Consider the following 22,537-nt stretch of genomic DNA (forward strand, 5'->3'; position numbering starts at 1 on the left):
GGAAGAAAAACCTGTATCTGCTTGGTCTGCTTTAGAGCGTCTAGAAGGGGGGGGACGCCTTTTCAATCAGCCGATCTTCTTTTCATGCAAATAATTGGACATCACTAATAATTAGATGACACACGCAGATGTGTGAGTGGGACTGCTGCAACAGTTTGAGGCACTGCCTCTTCAGTTTTATTTATTACATTAGTCTTTTCTGTATCGTGTTGGAGGAATTTTCTATTCAGTAATTGTGGCAGTTTGTGTGCATTAATGAAGAGACTGGCGCCCACTCTTGGAGACAGGTTGGGGAGTGGAGCTTATAGCCAAGCTGGCGCCTGTTGTTCAGATAGCCCCCATAGCCTGTCTGAGCACAGCCTGAAGAAGCAACAGGAAGCTGCTGTCTTGTGGCCTCACCACCTGGGATATTGGACAGAGGCGGGATGGGCACAGGTGCAATGGGCAACACCGGGTATCTCCTGTGTGGTGATACGGGAGTATAGCCTGTAATCTTTCAGTCCTCCAAGTGAAAGCTGTGTTTTGTTGCCTGGCATTAAGTCTAAACTGTTCAAGACGGATCAAGTAGATGCTTTGTCCTCTCTTGTCTCCTCTTGACTTTTATGGGAAGGGAAGTGAATTGCAGCTGCGGTGTGAGAAATCCTCCAGCTCAGGGACATTAGTGCGTCTCCCCCTGCAAAAATCGCAGATGGTGCTGCTGCTGTCCTTCTGGCTTCATCAGCTCGTGACCTCCGATGTGCACTTGAGCTTTTTTACTGCTGAGTGTGACGCGGCTGGGAAAAGGGGTTAGCACCTTCAAATGTGAGGTCACGGTCCTTTCACAAAAACAAGGTGGCTCGCGGTGTTCAGTAGAGAGGGGAGCAGCTGTATCAGGTCGAGGAAAACAGAATCCCTCTGGGAGATTGGCATGTTCTGTTTGCAGCTGTAATGCTGGAGCTATACCAGCGTGCGGTGGTAAAGAAGGAGCTAATCGTTAGGTGAGGGCTACAGTTCACAGGTTTATGCCTCAGTCCTCTATTGTGTTCATGAGCTGGAGTGTCCAAATGAAGAAAATGCAGGTCTGCTGGCCTCGCACTTTGCAATATCAGCCAACATGGTTAACATGTTCAGTCAGGATGGTGCCTCTCATTGGAGATGTCACAGAGGAGACTCTGTGTAAGACAAAGGAAAGCTGCTGTAGGTGATTATATTTTTTCCAACTGGCCTGAAAAACATGTTACAGCAGATCTTTGAGGAATAACTGGGTTAACCGGGTCTTTCTTGTCTGTCATATTTGCTAGAATTTAGGCACTAGCGATAGAAAATAAATGGATGTTAATGGATGTTATCAGTTTTGTGGAAGTTGAAGTAGTTAATGAGATCAATATAAGATATAGTCTATAAGGGGTTTTTTGTGGATGTGAACTGAACTGAGCTGATATTGGCAGAGACCTTTTATTGATTTCCATCAGAAGAGGGTACAGATTTGAGAAAATCTAACTCTGGAATCTAAATTTATGGTGAATTTTATTTACCCCTAATTTCCAAAAAAGCCACCAGGATGAACTGAAACTGTTGTAAAATACCGCTGTCTTTTAAAAGAGGAATTTTAAACCAAAAATCTGCTGATAATTGACTTTCTTATAGGGACTCATAATATCTCTCGCCACACAGTGTAGACGAGAGAGCCAAACATATCGCTGCTGGTGTGACGTGTTTTTTACAGTTTCAAAGGATGACGACATATTTACATGTTGTTTAAAGGTTCAAAGAGGGAAAAGGGTTGGAAAAGTCAACCAGTTTATTAGAGCTATGGAATATTAAATCATCTACACCACATCTTAGCTTTTCTTACCCCCAGGTGTGAATAAACTGGAGGTGATGAACATCGTTTTCAAATTAAAAATGTTGAGTTATCAGCTATGCAAGGTAATTATGGGTTAATCGTATCCATATTGTGCATATTGTTCTAATAATGAAGACAATTATCAGGCAAAATCACTGTTTCTTGAATTGATGCGTGACTTTGTCTGGCAGAAGAAGATGTCACATTGGGCTCTAGGAAACCTTATTTACCATTTTATGACGTTTGTATGATTACTTGGGGAAATTAAGGAAAATAATTGATGCCATAATTACAAATCTGGCAATTTGGCATCTGCCTCGATTGCAAGTTATTAAAGTTGATTAAAATCACACATCATCCCACTTAGAGGCTCATCAGCATCATCTATCTCAATGTTATCTGTAGCATTTACTGAGAATTGGCTCCGAGAACATACGAAGATGAAGAAAAGGCCAGAAAATGAGTGTATGAGTTCAACTTAGCCTTCAGACGAGAGCGTAAGGATGAGAGTGGGGATGACATGACAGTCGGGGAAGCCGTTGGGATTTATTTTTCTATTTTGGTCCAGGTAAAGTTGAGTGAGTGTGCATGTTATTTTTCATTAGATTTTCCCAGCCAGTCAATAATTCACACCAGCAACCTTTGAGTCACAGTCCCACTTCTCTGACCTCCATACAGAGCTCTGACTCACTTCACATCATATTTCATTATACATCCAAATAAGGGAAATCTGCCACTGAAACTGACGCCATGATTTCCATCGGATCTACGGAAGCATTTTTTTATGTAAGCTGACAGATGCTTTCAGTAGCAACCATACTGTAAATCCCTTGGGATAATGACAGTAATATAGTTATATAAAAAAAACGAAAACATATGATCCATATTACTTCCTGTATGAGCTCAGAAAGCTCATCATTCCTTGTCAAGCTTCATGTTTAATGTGTTCAATATTCAACCCCTCTGCTGCGGAGATGAGACTGAGGCTCCTCTCTCCACTTGAGCTGCCGTCCTTGAACTACTAACCATTTTGTGCACGGTGTGAACAGCAAAGTTGTGGTGACACGAAGAGACAGAAAGTGTGTCGTAAGGATAGATGGAGTAAAAGGAGAGAAGAGTTTTGTTGTGTTTCTGAGGTGATGCCCACTTTGGCAAGTCAAACTCCCTTCACCGCTCTGTTCTGCTCTGCTCTACTCTGCGTGGGTTGTTGCTGTATAAATAACACTCTCAGAGCAGATCAGAGAGAGAGAGAGAGAAAGAGAAAGAGAAAGGGAGAAGATGAGGGAGGCAATAACAGCAGAGAAAGAGGATGGTGAGGGAGACAGGGGAGGAGCGGGGGATGCATGGGGGAAGCGAAGCGGGAGTTAGAGAAAGAAAGAGAAGGATGGAGAGACACAGTTGATCAGAGCGATATTAGATGTTCAAGAGGAAGCGAGAGCGAAAGAGAAAAGAACTGTGGGGGGAGAGAGAAAGAGAGAGAGAGAGAGAGAGAGAGAGAGAGAGAGAGGAGATTGAGAGGGCTTGTAGAATAATTGAACCATATATGGTAACAGTTAAGTATGAGGCGATTTGAGAGGATGAGAGAGAGAAAGAACAAGTGTGAGAGAGAAATGGATGTGAAGATGTACAGTATGAACCCTTCAGAGAGGAAGAGAGAGGCTGTGTGTGTGTGTGTGTGTGTGTGTGTGTGTGTGTGTGTGTGTGTGTGTGTGTGTGTGTGTGTGTGTGTGTGTGTGTGAGTGTGTGGTGTCATGAGATGGCTTGTCTTAGGCAGTGCTTGTATGACACCATCAGCGTTAGTCATAGAGAAGATGATTAATAGTGTTAAGATACTGCAGCAGCTCGTCCCTGCCAAACAGCAGATCTCAGATCATTTTGTTTACCTGCAAAAACAGATTATTCTCGCAGCAACCTCACAATATTGAACATATACATTTACAGCGAGACCCCCACTCCCTCTGCGCCTCAGTATCGCTTACATGCACCAAACGTTCCAGTTTATTTCTGTCTTTGTTCTGGAGGTTTTTAACAAAGGGGTTTGGTCAGGCGTCCTCCAAACTTCTCTTTTTGGGAAATTAACACATAATTAATTAGATAATGCCTCATATGTATATTTAAACGTAACACCTCAGGAACACTCGACATGATACGACAGATATTCTTAATGATGGTTATCATCCCAGGAAATGTATAGAGCCCCACAAATAATGGATTTTGTGATTCTGATAAGATGTTCTTGCTTATAAGATGAAGAGTAAAAAAAAATAATTCTGATTAAATGTGCTCATAAGCACTTGAGACAGAGATTGATATGAAAAGGAGGATTTCTTTACTTTTTCATCTAAAATGACATCAGTGCACTGAAACATTAAACATCACTGGGAATTCAATAACTCTAAATGACCCCAAATGTTCTGCGTTATGTTCTTTAAAAAAATACTTTTTATACCGTTTCACTTTCACTAGAAGAGTGATACCACTCACATGTCTGTGTGGCGTCTCCCTCTTTCATTACTGTTGGTGCCGCTGTTGCAAAAGACAGCACTGTCAGCCTGGCTACCGCCCAAAGCAAGAAACAAACATGACAATCTACATTTGACCTGGAAAACTCAGATCTCTGCGCACCTGTAGGCAGGTTTTGTTACTTATTGATCAAGTAGAAAGAATGCCGGTTTTGAACCATCTCCAGTCCCAGTGGTGAGGTCAAACACAGCCCTCCACTGAGTGAATGCCCGACCGTTCACTGATGTTTTACCTCGGTATCTATCACTCTCCCTTATTGCTTTCGCTGCCTCCTCCATCAATGGGCTTCTTTTCGTTCCTCTTTTCTTTATTCCAGTTCTTCAAAAATCTGTTTGCCCTTCAGCCTACCAACACCTGTCACCTAATTCCAAGAAGTTATTGTGGAAACGTGCAAATTCCCAATCAGACTCCAGGGCTGTATATCCTGCATTATAATTCTTCCCCATGCATCTAATTTCTAGGAAAATGGGTCTGTTGAATGTGATAAATCAAAATGCAAAGATGGGTGACCTTTCCCACTCATATTGGATAAATGTTAACTTATTCAGCACACACAATAGAGTAATTACTTGTGTGCATTTAATATAAAATTTTTAATTTGTAATGAAATTAGTGAGTGAATTACATAAAGTACATTTGTTTATATAAACTTGTTTGCAGGAAGGGATTAATCACAACTATGTGAACACGTGAAGTCGTTAACAAAAATTAAACCAGTATTAATTGTGCCCCAGCGAAGTATGTACGTGTGTGTGTGTGTGTGTGTGTGCATGTGTGTGTGTGTGTGTGCATGTGTGTGTGTGTGTGTGTGTGTGTGTGTGTGTGTGTGTATACAGAGGAAATGAGCAATATGGAACAAAGTGGCCTACCTCGCTGCAGCAGTTTAATGATGGCCAGAGGTGTTGCTAGGCTAGCTGATGGTGATGCATCCTAGAACATTGTTCTTCAGACCAGTACTAATCAGCCGTTATTGGTACGAGTGTAGCTAGCAGAGGATTTGGATCGCAGTAATCAGAGAGAGGCCTACATCGCTACACCCGGTTAATGATGGCCAGCGGTGCTACAAGCCTGACACATCATAAAAGATTGCATTACAGATCAGCACACTGCAGATGCTTATATCACATGACTATCTAGCTTTATATAGATTATGTTCAGGTTGATTAGTTTTACTGCAAGAGATTGTAATTGTTATCATATTCTAATTATTGAGCTATTGCATTGTTTCTGCATTTACGGTCTCGTCTGCTCGGAGGTTCATTCTTGACCTTTGCTGAACAGTATGTTTAACAAAATAATCAAAAGAAAAAGGTCGATTTATAGGCTTTTGTTGGATCATTGAACCACATCTCATGGTTCCGCTGTCATGGAAAATGAAAAAAAAAAAATAATGATAATAATGGAGCAACCAAATGTCATCTGATAATAGCAATCCAGATCAAAATGACACCACTATAATCTCTTTAATGGGTTTCCTGTGTGGCAGCCGGCAGATTGTCGTTACACATGTACTGTAGGCGGTAAGATTTTTGAGCTTGACGACGAGCACTGCCTCTGTTAGGTGTAAGTGCCCCCCCCCTCCCGGTGCAGGGTTTAATTTCTCAGAAATTATCAGGATATTATACATCAGCAGAGATCCTTCATCCCGTCTGAATGATTTGTGAAATAACGCACAGAGTAAAACTAATCCAGTTTATCCAGGAATCAGCAGCACGGCTCAGTTCTTCTGCCGGGGCCGATTCAGTGCTAGTTGAGTAAATACTTGTACTAGCCAGTATTGCCAAGCGTCTATACTGGGCAGATTGGCGCGAGGCGAGGCTAATGCAGGTGCCAAGTGGAGTGTTAAGTGCTACCCATGTGATGCGGGCCTATGGCTCCTGTTGCTGTAATGAGAGTGGCTCGTTCTGAGTCGCGCCCGGCTGCTGCTAATTGCCTTAATTGAGAGAGTGACCTACATCTGAGAGAGGCTTTGGTGGTTCAGCAGAACAGCTGGCAAACCTGCGAAGGGAATGGGAGAGAGTGAGGACTGAAAAAAAAAAAAAGGATGAGATGGAAAGAATGAGGGAGAAATTAGGAGAGATGGGACGGATGTAGTAGAAAGAGAAACACGGCCCGTCCAATTTTGAATAGATTGTTGAAATAAGCTTTTTAAAAGCACAACAACTCCCAAAACTCTTTTACACTTCTTGTTTTACTTTAATTCCTGTGCACCCATGCTTGACTGGACACAGACATCATGATTTTTGGACTCAATTAAGCATCAAATGTACCATCACAGCTAAATGTAACCAGTGGAACGATAGAGAGGGGAAGAGGGGTTGAAGCGAACAGATAAAAAGAGCAAGAAGAGGGACAGGAGGAGAAGGCTGGTGGTGACATCATGCTTTTAGAGCAGAGGCCGGCCCTCAGGCCAGTGCTGAATACACTCCTAACAGTCTTGTGTACTTCCCTTAGACTGAATAATTCAACGCACTCCTGATGGAGAGACTGACTGTGACTGTATGTGTGTGTCCCTGCATGTCTGGGTGCCGCGGTTTGTGTGTTTTTGTGTGTGTGTGTGTGTGTGTGTGTGGGTCGGTGCATGTACGTGGCTGCACGAATGCATTTGTCTCGAGAGCGAGACAGAAGAATATAAGTTTTGCGTGCATGTGTGTGAATGCATCTTTTTCTTTATCTGTGTGCTAGAAAGAGTGTAGGAGAGAGAGAGAGAGAGAGAGAGAGGCTGCTGGGAGTCATTGAATGGGCTTGTGGTGTGTGTGTGTGTGTGTGCGTGTGTGTGTGTGGGTGGCTGCTCAGTTTATGTGCATGTGGCAAAGTGTGCACACACACGTCTGTCAAGTCTGTTGAAGTAAATGCGTGTGCTCTGTGTTTCAGATCAGGTGGTTCAGCTAGTTTGTGTTCTCCTTCAGGAAAAAAAAAGGAAATAGTGCTCATTCAATCCTCTTTCTTCCCCCAATCTCACCAGACTGCTCGTCCACGTCGCTCCCCCGAACACACACTCACACACGGCACACACTTGCGCAGCAACACACTGTCTCCTTCACTCTGCGTTTTGGATTTTAAGCTGCAGTGCTCTTCTGTGTGCCCCCATTTCTTGTTTTTGTGCGTGTGGGCGAGTGCGTGTGGGTGTGTGGTCTGTGTACTCTTTTCTCCGAGTGTGTATGTGTGTGTGTGTGTGCCTTGTGTGTTTTCGCCAGGCCGCGTGTGTTACTGCGCGTGTGTGGACAGTGAGTGTCGGGGGTTTGATCCTGTGCTAATGATCTCCCAGTGGCTCAAACTTCTGTAAAGTGTGTTGAGCAGGAAGAGAGAAAGAGAGAGGCAGAAAGAGGAGAGAGAGAGAGAGAGAGAGAGAGAGAGGGAGGAAAGAGGAGGAGGATGTGTAAGTGAACAGAGAACAGTGCCCAATCGTGATCATCTCATCATCCTCGTCGTCATCACTAAACCCCCCTAAACCCCACTGCCAATACGCTGCTCCTGCTGTAGAGTAAACCCCCCACCCACCCACCCACCCACAGCCCCCCGTAGTCACCAGCACCAGAGCAGGAGCAACCACGCTGGCAAGGTCTGCATGGAGAGCTGCAGCATCAAACCGGCTGGTGACAGAAGGATGGAAGGAGGGCTGGATGGATAGACAGATGGATATACTGAGCCGGCATGTGATGTGTGTCATACTCGCACTCTCCTCAGCACACGCATGCACACAAGGAAACGTCAGTCAGATATTGGAGCCGAGCTTTTTCTCTTGTTTCTTTTATACTGAATGTCACACGGAGGGGTTTTCTCGCCTATCTCTGTCTCTTTCTCTATCCCCCCCCCAGTCACTCTCTCCTGCCCCCCCCCACCCCCCCCCATCGCCTCCACTCGCTCTCCCTGTCAACTCTCAGCTCATCTTCTTGCTTACATGGACTGTAATGCACTTTTGTTTTTCTGAATGTGTTAGCACTTCCTCCACTTCCTTCCCCCGTTCTCCGAGTCTTGCCTCACCTCTCCTCCCCTCCCCTCCCCATCTGGAAAAGATCTGTCTCGCTAATAGGAGGCCTGGTAAATTAGCCCTTCTATCCTTCCTCTCTATCGCTCCTGTCTCCTCCCTTCTTCTCTCATCTATCTCTCCGAGCGTGCGCTGCCCAATAGAGCGCACTCATGCACACCCACAGAAAACACACGCATAAAAATACATGCGCGTAAGTACAAATTCGCCCCTTTTGTGTGTCTGTCTGTTTGTCTCCAGGTTGGGTACTGGCTAATAGGGCGTAGTAGGTAATGGCAGACGTAGCCTATTATCTCTGCTCTGCTGTCTAATAGCCACTGGCTTTAAGCATCTGCCATGTAGCTGCTCTAACTCCCCCAATGGACACTTAGCAACTTAGCGCATACACTGATAGGCGCGCACACACACACACACACACACACACACACACACACACACACACACACACACACACACACACACACACACACACACATGTACAACCCACCCCCACAGATGCACAGCAGAGATAATATACACACAGCCAAAAGTAATTTGTGCATATGTGAGTGTGTCTGTGCGCGTGTGGGAGCGTGCAGATGTACTGTGTGTGTGTGTGTGTGTGTGTGTGTGTGTGTGTGTATGTGTGTGTGTGGTTATCAGTTCTAACACAGTGCCCTGACATTCGGTATACTCTCCTTTCCTCAGGGGTGCACTGCCTTCCTTTAATTAGTAAAGGAAATAGATTTACTTATCTGATCTTTGACACATTGGCCGCCTCACACCACTCAAACACAAACACACACACACGCACACACACACACACACGTGCCTGCTCAACCACGAAGCTCATCGACACCTATCCATTACCAGTGTGGTGGAATGCCAGAGCGGGAACACATCGTGTGTTCAGGCGTGTGTGTGTGTGTGTGTGTGTGTGCTCGGGAGAAATGAATCTGCTCCCATCTGTAGACTGACCATTGATTTGCCATGGTAACAGTGGATGGTGACTGTCGTGTGAACAAAAGCGAGGAGAGCAAGTGGCTGGATTGGAGAGGGAAGGCGAGAGGAGAAGGGGGAGACGGGGAATTGAGGAGGACCAGTGGTGGAATTAAACTGGAGGAAATGGACTCACATGGGGACAAACTCAGCAGAGGCTGGAACAGAGAGGGGGATTAAAGTGCGTTAAAGCCTGTTGCTGATTTAACTAAATGTTGCAACAAGAATTTTATGTGTGTATTTCAGAAAGCGAGAGAGTGTGCACAATAGTGTTGTGGGAGTGTTTTTGGTATAAAAAGGCTTACACAGACCTGAGTAAGGCTTATATATAATGAATGAATCCCCCTTCAGCTACCGTTTTTCTTTCCTCTGCAGAATTAGTGATTTGTCTAACCCCCTCCTTCCCCCCCCCAAACAATCCCTGCAAAACCCCTTCGCCACTTTCCAGCTTTGCTCCCAGAATCCGCCCCACCGACATGCCCTGTGGAATCCCATGTCATTGTATAAACTCATTCTGTGGCATTCAGCAAACACAATGCCACCGCTGTCAACAACTCACTTAAGGAACTCCGTGTTAGTGTAATTTTAACTAAATCGGGTATAAACCAATGTTTTAGTACTCAGCAGGGCCCGCAGCTCTTCTCTAAAAGCAGAAAGACTAACACGCTGCGAATTGTCTAATTAATCTTCTGGCTTGTGGCATTCCCACACCAGCCAGATCCTTTTGTTTTGCATCGGCGCTGGACAAGCGCCCTGACCCCAACCCCGACTGGCTGTCCTGTTCTCATACCTGCGGCACTTGGCCTGCTTAGCATGGTCCAGCAATCAACGCTGAGGTAGTCACTCGGGATGGGCTGACTCACCGCTTGCTGCCATTTTTACACCAGGCCTAAGGTTTCTAAAGTCCAATAGAGTCACCATCAGTGGGTTGAGAGAGATAGAGAGACAGTAACAGAGAAAGAGAGAGAGTGGGATTTTTTTTTTCACCCAACGGCACTTCGGCTATAAATATCAAACTGGCAATTCTTTGATTTGCCAATGAAGGCTGCCAGAGGAGGGAGGAGGATGCAGGGTCTTGCACAGTTCTTGAGCTGTTTTAAATTCATTCACCGGTAGGGGAAGAGAGAAACTGAGGGAGGAATAGGGTGAGCTGTGTCATTAATTTTCCATGTAGGGGGATGAAATAACATTAACATCTCTTTCTCTCTGAAGCTCTATGAGTCAAACAGTTATTATTACTCAACTGCAGCGGCAGCACACAAACACACACACACACACACACACACACACCATATATAGACTCGCATCCTCTTCTCTCTCTGCCACACAGATGCTTGCGTATGTGAGATTGTGTACGTGGATGTCACAGCCTGGACAGACACTTCAGTTTTAATAAAGCAGAGGTCTTTCAGCACTCCGGCGGATCCTGCTGTAATCTCTCCTAAACAGGTGTTGTGATTAGCCTCTGCCGTGAGCAGCATTCTGACACTTGGATAGGCAGGCCAACCATGCACACAACCATCGGCTACCACTCCAGAGACAGATTTAACCGCCGCTGCTTGGCAAGCGCACCTCTAACATCCAGTACAATGCACTTTGTTGAAGTTCTACCGGAAATTAATTTCTATTTCCTCTGCCAAACAATTATGTCAGTTCTTTACAATAGTCGGGTTGATGCTCTGCATACTGATGCAGCACCACATGTGATACAGTGAGAGTGAGGCTCTTGATTTGTCAGGGACGGTTGTTGCATCCGAAGGTGGATATTTCATTTACTGTTGGGGGAACAATGAAATGAAAACACCAATTATGTATATAGAAGAAATGCTGATGACTACTATTAAACTATTCTACATAATTAAAAGTAAATAGCATAAGGGTTGTAAAAGCATGTTAAAGGACACGGCAGCTATGTCTTAATATTGTGGCCACGCGCTGCTGCACAAGACTCAACTGTGAGGTAATGGGCCGAACAAAGTGCCGTCTTGGTTGTAACGGTAAATGTGTTTTTTTTCTGAGAGGCATCGAAAGACCTGCCCTTTCCAGTGTGCCTCATCTGGCCTTCTTATTGAAAAAAACTGTACAGTAGTCAATGAGGCAGAGAAATAAATGTTTGATCCAGTTTGAATTGAGCCATGAATTACACATATGCTCTTTGGCAATATAAAAGATCATTTTAAAAGTCAAGAGAAGTTGCAGTTTGTTGTAAAATAGAATAATACCATCTGTTTTTTGTAAAGCATTGAGTGAACTACATCGTTTCTCTCAAGTCAACAACACCTACTTGGCCGGCACCTCAGCACAGACACAGAAAAAAGTGAAAATCTCAATAAATTTGGCCAACTGACAACTGCAATCATGCGAAAGGAGAGCTCGTAACTTCTGTGTCCCTTTCCATTCGCTACCGTACACATTTTTCATTACCAAACATACTTAAGAGCCGCGACTTTACCTCTCTATTAGTGTGGCTATAATTGAATAAAAATGTCAGACACGTCATTTGTTTAAAGTTCACTTTTGAAAGGTAGCTACTTACTAGATGTCAGCCGCCACCACCAACACACTCCAAGAAACTTCCTCACAGACACTCATACCTGCTTTAGTATGTGTGGAGTTGCAGGTTGGTAGGCAGTGGACCAAACCATTGTGAGGCATGTGGAGGGGGGACCCAATCTTAAATTTACATCTTCATCTAAAACCCATCAGTTTGTGTCTATATTTAGCGTGTTGTGTGTTTTCATTGGATATTATTATAATGTTTAAAAATCTGTCTTTACAGTGAAATAGTCTGAGAGTGGAGCCTCCCAGTCCTCCCTGAAAAAGCATGTCTCCATGTTTACAGGGTATTTATCAACAAATTAAGATATCAAATTGATATATTAACCTGAGCAGGTTTACGCTGTGATTAATCTGCAGCATAAAGGAAACAACTTACTCAGCTTGCTTTGCATTGCCAATTAGGAGCAATACTCCTACTGAGAAGCTCTGCATTAAAGTTTTGCAAATTAAATCAAAGTGCTGTAAGAGTCTGTTTGTGCTTCACGGCCTGAAAATTAGGCGGTTTCACTTGCATATTTTTACGTCTTATTTGCCAGTGTCTGACAACAGCATCTCTTTTTAGTCCACAGTGTTTATTCCACCATATTCCTCTGTTCCTCAAACACCTCAAACAAACTTTGCACATGAAATAAACAAATATCTGTTTTATATTCAGTTTTAACTACAAGAGACCAGTTTGATGAAATAGTGAGAATTAAGAAAGAATTGCAAAGGTTTACTTATTTACATTTATTTAGGTTACTGAGTGTGTTATTGAGTGTGTCCAGTGTCAGTTAACCTTTATCAACCTTTTTTGCTGATTTACTGACATCAGTACCTTTATTATTATTTTAGTCTATTGTATTATTAAATAGTACAGAAGAAGAGGCGACACTACAGCATGATCATATTAATAAGCGTGTCATAAGGGCATATAAGAGCCTATTATAAAGCGTTACTAAAGCATACTCTCAGGTGTCAGATTGAACATATGTAATTGATGAAACCCTGAAAATATTACCAGTTTACTGTATGCTTTACGGCATATAACAAACTCACAGACAAGGTAAATAAAAGCCGCTGCTGATGGTTGTATCGGTAAGAGATCTCTTACTGTAGCATCATCTCAGGCACATCACAAGAAGTGTGACAGTGGATTACTAAATCGCTAATCTCCTGCTAATCTCATCATGTATTAATAACTGATAATTTTATTTTTGCCACACTAAAACTCCCCAACAGAACTATAGAAAAACATCTCGACTGACACGTTGACAGCGAAGAAATATATTGCATGGGTTTGATGGATGACGGTGCTGTACATTCTTCAAGGCTGCAATATGTCTGCGAGCGGTTTTTAATGGATTTTTTGAAAACAAATGTGAGTTTATGACTTCCCTGAGATAATTAACGTAAACCTGCGGTAAAACAGAGTGTATTACTTTCTGACTGGTTGGCGGTTCCAGGATGTTTGAGGCCTTTAATGACAGTAGGGAGAAACTAAAATTAGAGTGCTGTTGGACTGTTTTATGCAACAACAGAAAAATGCTCAAGGCAGCACATCCAAACACAAATTAAGTGTCTCGATGACGAGTTAAGTGCCTGTCAAAATAAACATGAACACATGTAATGTAATGACTGTTGGATGTTAAAGGAACGTTTTTAATCAATACATTTTGAGCATTGAAATGTTTTACGTCATGTCTGTTTGGATTTGTGTGGTTTATGTGGTCCCAACATTTTTGACTTTTTATTTTTAAGAATTGTGTCTTCAAGTTGAAACCAAAAAAGTGTCAAATTGCTGGGATTTATTTGTTCTCGGATTAAATCATTTTCAACCAAGCCCTCATACCTGAACGACTGAAATGATAGATTGCCAATGATTCCCAAAACTACTTAAACAAGTGTTTGAGAATACCAGCTACAGACGTAGCGGTCGCAAAAAACAGTTTTGTTCGGTTTAGGTAAAGATCATGCTTTGGGTTGAGTATATAACGTAATTTATTCCACGTTGCGGATGTAACTTCAGTACGTTAGGTGATTAGAAATGGATCAACGCTGACTTTCATCCATCCACCCCACCACCGTTGTATTTATACTAGGGATGTCCCAGTCTGAGCTGCAGGATCGGGATTTTTTTTCACTGATTGGAATCAGCAATTTTGAACGTGGATCCAACCCCGATTTCTTTTTTATCTTTTTACGTCAGAGCACAATTTGTGGCAGAACGCAGACGCGAGTATAATGTTGCTCTGGCAAACCTGTGGATAAAATGTCTGCAGTGTCGAAATATTCAAAAATTGAAAGAAAAAGCACTAGCGGCAACATGTAACATCGGCAACATGACCATTTCGTGAAATGGTAACAAAAGAGCTGCATTTAATAGTACACATTTGATACAATAAAATATAACAGAGAAATTAATTAAATTAATCACTCTGGATGACCAGCTCATCTCCATGGTAGAAGATCAGGGTTTTCTTCACCACCCAGAGTTTTTGAATCCCTGGTGTGCCGTATCATCTCGGCATTACATTACATTGATTCCACTTTCGAGTCACAACGTGCCCACTAGTTTTGTGGAGCCTGTAAAACAGGCAATCGAGAAAATGCTGAACGTGTGTGAAATAGACAAGCAACGGGTCGATGTCATTTTACGTGACAGTGTTAGGAATATGAAAAAAGCAATGGATGACATGGAGATATAAACCGCTACATTGGCTGTACACGAGTGTCTGATGTCATAGTGCAGTGTCACAGACTCACTTGCAAACACAAGGAAGGTGGAGGCCAGTGTTGCAATAGCATATGCAGAATAAGTATATGCTTTGTTCAACAAAATATAAAAACTATTGAGGAACAGCTGGGATGCAGGTACTTTTTTTCTTAATGCTGCCGTGTTATCCAGGAAAATATTAGTTAAGGCTAAGTCTCGTATTGGGACTCGTTATCAGCAGATTGTAAATATTAGCCTCGGATCGGGATCGGGGTTAAAAAAACCTGTTCGGGACATCTCTAATATATACTAAATCACCTGACCTCCTCCTTTGCTCCCGTCATAATTACTACGGCCACTAGAGGCCACTGCCTGACAGTAAACAGTAAAGTATCGGTCATCATGAGCCGCTTGAACAGACGACCTTAACGGTCATTTTTCAGCAGAGGACCACTTGTATGGGCTACCAAGAACAAACAATGACATGGGATTGATTGATCAGACATCTGTTCTATGGGTTGTACTCTACTTCCATAGACAGGTACTTCACCTCTTATATAGACATTTCATTTGTGTCTGAGGTGTGCTGAGTTCAGCTTTTTATGAGACTTTAACCTTATTCTCGTTTCCATTAATGGCCCTGAAAATTCTGACACCCCCCCACTATATTTGCCACATTTAACGAATACTGTCTGTTTCACTGCAGGTTTACCTTTATTATCTCAGCTTATAAATATTCAAATTAATACGGCCGTTGCTGTTAACACTTCTCCAAAAACACAGACCTCTACGGTGGGTCCACTTTGACTGAAAGTGTTGGAAAAAACTCAGTGGTGAAATTAACATGCAACTATTTTAACGTTTGTGTGGGGGGAAAAAAAAAAAGTTAAGTGGTGTGCCGGAGGAGAAAAATGTGTTTCCAAGTGTCAGGAGACACGATGTATTCCAGCCTCATATGACATTCTGAGGTTCTGCCGTAATGTTGCGCGCCCGCTTTGTCAGTCCACGGCCGCGCTTGCTGTCCATTACATGCTTGTCTGAGTTAGTGGTGAGACCTAATGCTTCGCTCGCCTGAGCTAGGCTATGCTAGCTCGGGGGGCTCTGCGCTCTGTTAAATGCTATTCTGTGTTTGCCTGGGGAGTGTGAGGCTGTTAAATACTACAGTAGACTCAAGCACTGGGACTTACCTCTTGTTAAATACTAAACTAGTCTTTGTTAGCATTGGGAGCCAGTGTCTCCCAGCTAAATGCTATAGTTCTCCGTCAATCCTGGGAACGTGGAAAGTCTATGTTCGGTTTGTGGACGTGGGCTCTGGGACTTGTCTCTGTGTTCTAAAAACTGAAGCGCTTTCAGTGCTTAAGGGACCGCCGCTTGTTAGCTATGAGAGACCTGCCTTTACATTCTGTTAGTGTCAAGAGAATTTTTAATGCTATGTCTGTGCCACAGAGGGTGCTGGCCTGTTCACAGCTTTCAGCAGTGTTCAGAGAATGGTGTTTGATGTAACATTATTACTACTCATTACACTGTTTTATGTAGTTCAAACACAAAGGGAATCAGTGTGCATGTGTACATTTCTTTTTGAAAAGATATTATACCGCCGTGTCGATACCTCAGAAGCTTTTGTGACATAAACAGCTCCCTCTGAATGGATATTCTATGGATGTTCTGTTACTTCTGACGCTAGTCAAGTGACAGCAGCAGTTTCCTCTCCTCGGCTACCCGAGCTGTTTGTTTGTAAGTGGCTTTCCTGAGCTAATTCTTTGTTAGCCGATGGATTTAGAGCGATGTTTGTTAGCACTAGGGTTTGTAGAACATCTGCTGAGCATTTACACAGAATTACACTGCAACACATAAGGTGTCCTGTCTGCCAGTGTGGCTTTTTAGTGCAGTCTTAGTGTTTCAGCGGCTCTTGTTAAGTGTACCAACCTTTTTCTCTTCTGACAAAGTAACCAGCAGTCTTAGATTAATCCTAATTACACTGATAAGGTCCAAGATTGCCAGGGAGAATTCATCTTCTAAGAATATTTACTGCCATGCCTGAGGTGACCTCCTTTGCTTTGATTGTATGGATGTTTTAACACCAGAACCACAAGCAGCCTACCGCAGTGGTTTGAAACACTCTTTTTGTGCATCACAAATGCCTTCTTCCAAATTCTCACAAGTGTAATCAACAATGTCAGGGTGTCCACCATCTAAAAGGCCTATTGATCTGAAATTGAGACAGCTTTGATTAAAAGACCACCAGGCTTTGGATGAAGTTTATTTTTATTCTCCTGTTAATTGTACATCTATGTGGTGTGTGTTTTTGTTGAACTCTGTATTTCTGTCTACATTCTCAGTCACATTTAGTCACCCGTCATATTTGGGAGTATAAAATCAATCTCTGGCTGTTTTTAAGACATGAAATAGATTCTTAACCTCCTGTCCTAATAGAACATTTCAAGCCGCCTTCACGGCTGCGAGCTGTAAATTCTCTGTCTAATTATTTGGCTTTCTGAAATATCATCCGAAAAATGGCCCGTGAACGTATTCATTTGGATTCCTGCATGGTGAATGAGACTTGCAGCCATGAGCTAAAGTTCAAGTAGGGTTTTTTTTTTTTTTCTTTTTTTACTATTTTACACTCACCATCCGTTTCAACTGGACTGGACTTACTGTGTCTTTTAATTACTGTGCTGGTAACCTTGCTCTCAAAGATGCTCATCCACTGGAAATATTGTCTGATGTAATTTGTATTCCAAATTAGTTTTTTGGTGTTTTGCCAGTTACCTGTATCCAAAAAAAAAAAAAAAAACCCTCAGGGACTCTGAAAACAGTTTTTCTGCACCGTGCTGCCAGTGAATCGAAATGTTCAATTTGCCAGAATAATGCGGGGATGTATTTTAATCCTTTAATCTTTAACTCGACTTTCGGCTTAAGATCGCTGTGAAAAACTTCTCTCGCAGTAATGCCACTGTGACTCTAATTTTTTTGGCGATTGACTTATTTTGTGACCCTTGAATCCACAGCAAGCTTCACTTTGTTGACACAGGACTTATTTTGCCATTCTGGTATGTTTGCACTTTTGTGCAGACGGAAGTGGGCCGGTACTTAGCAGCATCTGGGGCCGTACTTTGTCAGGCCAACTTAATGTAGCTGCGACATCCTAACTGACCTACTGGATTAAATATTAATAAAGCACACTGCTGGCCTCATCATCACCATCATCCTCCTTACTGCCATCTATTTCTCATTATCTTGCGCACTACCTTCTCCCTCTTCTTTTGTACCTGCCCGTGTCATGTGCTTCAAGTTATTTGCTCATAGCTTTTGTTTTATCTGTTCATCCACCTTCCCGGCTCGTAGGACTCGGCTCCTCCTCCCGAAGCCCACGTGACTCTTTCTTCTCTCGACGATTTCTAGAAATGTGTCAGTTCGTCCCTCATTAGCCTGGATCTGTGCAGCTCCCTCCGCACTTTCATATTTTCTTCATCTGATTGCTGTAAACAAAAATGAAATTTGACAAGAAGTAGCACGTGTCTGTGTGTCTCTGTGTGTGAGGATGGAGAGGGAAAAACTAAGATTCTGTCTTGGTTTTGGTGGTGTATTATTTATCGCCATGCTGGCTCCTGAGTAAAGCCATATTTTTGAGGGGCCTTTGTGCGTGTGTGTACACATGTATATGTGCTGTGTGCAGGCACGTGGGTGGACGTGAAGCTGTACATGAAGTTCACTATATTTGTATAATTGATGCACAATGTCATCAGTAAATCTCTAGGTATGTGGTTATAATGTGGAAATTCATTCGTGTGGTGTGTGTGTGTGTGTGTGCGTGCGTGCATTATTCATATGTAAGCTTCTTGGTGGACTTGTGTGATTTGATGAGAAGATGCAGGTCTGTGTCAACGTCTGTTTTTATCCTTTATAATTCAGCAACCACCAGCCACTGTCATCATCTTCCCCTTTCACCCCTCAGTCTTCTGAAAAAGACTTTTAGCTCGGTCATTCTGAATTTTTTCCAACTGACTCTCCACCCCGTCTCTGGATTGTGAAGCTATTGGAAAAGGAAGTGTGATGGTTCGACCAGGATGACAGGTGTAAATATTAAACATGTTAAAAGCACGTTATGTGTGACATGTAGCATCACCTCCATAGCATCTTCGTCCTGTCACCATATGAGGAGCCCCTGTGTGTGACTGCGCTCTTCTGATTAATTATGTATGAACTATAGAATTAATCATTACGCCTTTCAGACTTGATGAGAGGGTTTTGCCATCAGCAGCCATTTGTTTGTGTTTTTTCATTGAGCAGCTTGTTTATGATGTATTTAAATTCTGGCATTCAGACTTTCGCTGCTCTACTCAGTGGGCACTGTGAGGTGAAGCTAACGCAATGTGTGTATTTGTGTAAGAACTGTAACTAATTATTATGTTCATTATCGATTGATGAACCCATTTTTGTGTTAATGTAATGCATAAATATGGAGAAGAAAAAAAAATACCCCCATTAAGTCCCCCAGAGCTCATGGTGACATTTCCCAAAAAAAAAAACTTGTTATGTCCAACTAACAAACCCTGGGCTATGGGAGCAAAACAAAGAGCAACAAATCATCTTATTTGTCGGAATTTGCAAATGTCTGGCATTGTGCTTCATAAATGACCCAGAGGAGGAATCTAGCTCATTATATTGTATTATAGCAGCATAAGCATATAGATTTTAAACCGACCCTCAGGTTAGCCCAACTGATTTTCTTCTGAATCTGTTTGCCAGAGATGTGCGCACAGTTTCTACTATGCAATTAAGCACCAGGCCCTGTAGTGGGTATCAGGCTGCGCTGTCGTGGATTAACTCAGCTCCGACAACACCCTTCTTCAGTCCTGACTTAACGTCTAAGCGATCAACCGATATGTTTGTTTGTTTGTTTGCTTTTCTGGGTTTATACGATACGGGTTATCATTCATCAAAAAGACCGCTAAGAGACATTGGGAGCTGATATACATTTGCAGTAAAAAAAAAAAAATGTAAATCTTACTGTCAAAATTTAGAATAACTCAATAAATAAGGATAATATGTAACTAAATTACATCTAATAAAATACTGTTTAAAAAGCCTACAATTTTTGAGGTGTATTTCTATTTTCTGCTATCTTGTACTTTCACTCCACACAACACGGTGCTTTTACTAAACTGTGTTCATTTGACTTAAGTTACTAGTTATTTTGCAGATTCTGATTATTCTGTTGATCGGCTATTACTTGTGACATGTAACCAATCAATGTTGTGAGCGGCTCATGTGTGGGGCCACAGAGAGGGGACTACAGATGATGAGATGAGAGGTGGCTGCATTAAAGCCAAAGCAGCACATTTTTCAGTTCATTCATTTTGTTGTCAACTGAACAAAAACAGCAAGGAACGGATACTTTGCAACAGCCACATCCTGGTCAGCCGTCCGGCCACCATCACTGTATTTGTGTCCACTCACTCACTCACTGTTGTTTGGGCTTCCTAAAGTGAGATGTTTGTTTGTTCTTTAAACCACACTGTGAATTGACATTTATGCTGTTTTATTACTTGTGAGGTGAAAAGGCTCTTTAAACATGTAGGATCATGGCGGGCAGAATGACACTTGTGCATAAGTGGTCCTTTTTCCCAGCAGCCACTTTGACAGTGAGTAAACAGGTGTTTCTAATCACCTAGATGACGGTTCTGTTCTGTTTAGGTTCAGAGGCTTAATTTACCTGATTAGTAACACCTGTGTTTACCTGCTATTTCATGAGGAAAAGGTTTATGAAGGGAACTTGGGTATGAAAACTGATATTTGAACATCTGCTTACATGCGCTATTTAAGTGTACCGTATAAGCGTTATTAAAACATATATAGAATTCTACTGTGTTAGTGTTAATAACAAAACTTACAGGAAATTATATTTTGGGAAATTACAATAAAGTATTTGTTTAAACCAAAAGGCAAAGGTGCAATATGTAATGGTTAAAACCGTAAAAGTATGAAGTCAAATTGCCAACAGAATGTGAACAAGTTGGGGCCACTAACTGCACTGCTAACTGAGCTAACTGGCTTACAGCAGCCACAGTTAGCTGCAGTTAGCCGTTACTCTGGTGATATGCTGTCCCCCTGTTTGTTTGTATGAATTAGACAGGTGGCCAATTCATACATATTGCACCTTTAAGGGTCGTTCAATTAATAATAAAAGAAAATGATAATGATAATTGTGTAATAGCGTTAAAAAACCCTGATAATTGACAAGCTGGTCATCGTATTGGCCCTCCCTGCTCATGATGTTGTTGGACTTTGTTCTACTGTTCTGATGTTCCAGATCCAAACAGCTACTTTGAAGAGCACACTGTGATGATTGTGCTCTTCTAATGGGCAAAACTACTAAAATTACCCATATCATCGTGATAAAATGGAATTATCCTTTAATCAACGAACAGATTGTTTTGACGACCGACAAATTGGTAAATCGAGTGTTTGTTTGCGGCACTGACTTGTGTGTGTTTGTCGGCTGCACACTCGTGCTGTATGCGCGAGGGTGTGAGTGGGTGCTTGTGCGTGTGTGTCCGTGTTATCTGGGCAAAACGGAGGATGTGCCTGTTGCCACACAGAGGGAGATTTTTCTTTTCTGAACCTGAGTAAGGTATAAAACACACACACACCCCCACAGCCACACACACACACACACAGATGGAAACACTGAGATAGATCTTTTTGAAGTACAATTTCATCCTCGCTCCTTCCCACGATTCTCCCTTTCTTGTAGCAGAGGAGGGAGGGGAGTCAAATCTCTGCGGGTCCTGCTTTATGTTGGTGATGGCCAAAGCTGAGAGCTTTTTGTTAGAACGAGTCACAAAACTAGAGCCACGATATAGGTTTACAGGTATTTATACACACACGCACACACACCTTTTGCACACATGAAGGTGGTGGCAGTGGCGGTGGGGGCTGAGAGGCAGGAGCTGACAGCTGATTCTCCATGTGTGTTTATGAGGGCTTTGATGTTTAATGTGTCACGTTCTTTGATGCCCTCTGTGGAAGGAGTGTCAGAGCATGTGTGTGTGCTCGTGGCCTGTGTGTGTGTGTGTGTGTGTGCCTGGAGTAAAAGGAACCTTGTGAGGAGGTTTGAGGGTTGTGTCGCTCTCAGTTTTTCTCCCAAGACTCTCACTCCTTTTCCCCTCTTTCTGCAGCAGGTATCTCAATCTGACTCACACGACAGGAGCATTTGTCTTCTTCTTCTTCTATCCTCCCTTCAGCCTTTTTCTTTTTCTCCTCGTCTGCTCCTCCTCCCTCCCTCCTCCCTCCCGCTCCCGTTGCTGTCTATTTGCTGTCTCCCCGGGGAGAAAACTCAGCATACACTTTATGCAAACATACATTCTGCAATCATTAGCAACTTATTTCACACTCACTTCGGGTTTCATTCTGTTTAATGGCTGCTTTGGTTTTGGTAATGCTTCCTGCTGCCTCTCAGTCTCGCGCTGACCCGCTGCTTCCTTCGAATACTGAGACGAAATGATCTAACTGTACGCAGCATTTTGAATTAATGCCGTAAAATACGGAGGCACAGTTTATAGAGGATGTCCTCAGACTTCAAATGAGACCGCCGTGAAATGACGCCGTATCTCTTGCAGTTAGTGTACCACAGGAAAAATTACATTCGGCATTAATGAGTCTGATTTTTCTGAGCTACATTTGAGCCGGCTCAGTAATACCGCACCGTACAAAATGAGCGTCGGTGTTTGGCTGTATTAGCTTTCGAGACAACACACTGCTGTTGTTATATTAGCTACTGAGGGCTGAAGTGAATCAAACCTGTGAATTATGAGGCAGTTATCTCCAACCATTAGGCCCCCCCGTTGCCAGCAGTCCCTCTCTCGCAGTGTTGTCGATGGAATCTCACTCTCTCAGCATCTCTCTGTCTTCCTCTCTTTCCCATTTCCCCTCACTCCTCCTTCGTTCCTCTGACACTTACACGCTC

At 42.8% G+C, this 22,537-nt stretch overlaps 1 protein-coding gene across 19 annotated transcripts in view; it reads left to right on the top strand.

Moving 5' to 3' along the window:
* The window catches only part of grin2ab (glutamate receptor, ionotropic, N-methyl D-aspartate 2A, b), a 128,383-nt gene that overhangs the window by 74,036 nt on the left and 31,810 nt on the right, over positions 1-22,537 (top strand). The window lies entirely within an intron of this gene.

This window comes from Acanthopagrus latus, chromosome 1 (assembly GCF_904848185.1).
Source record: "Acanthopagrus latus isolate v.2019 chromosome 1, fAcaLat1.1, whole genome shotgun sequence".
NCBI classification, from domain to species: domain Eukaryota; kingdom Metazoa; phylum Chordata; class Actinopteri; order Spariformes; family Sparidae; genus Acanthopagrus; species Acanthopagrus latus.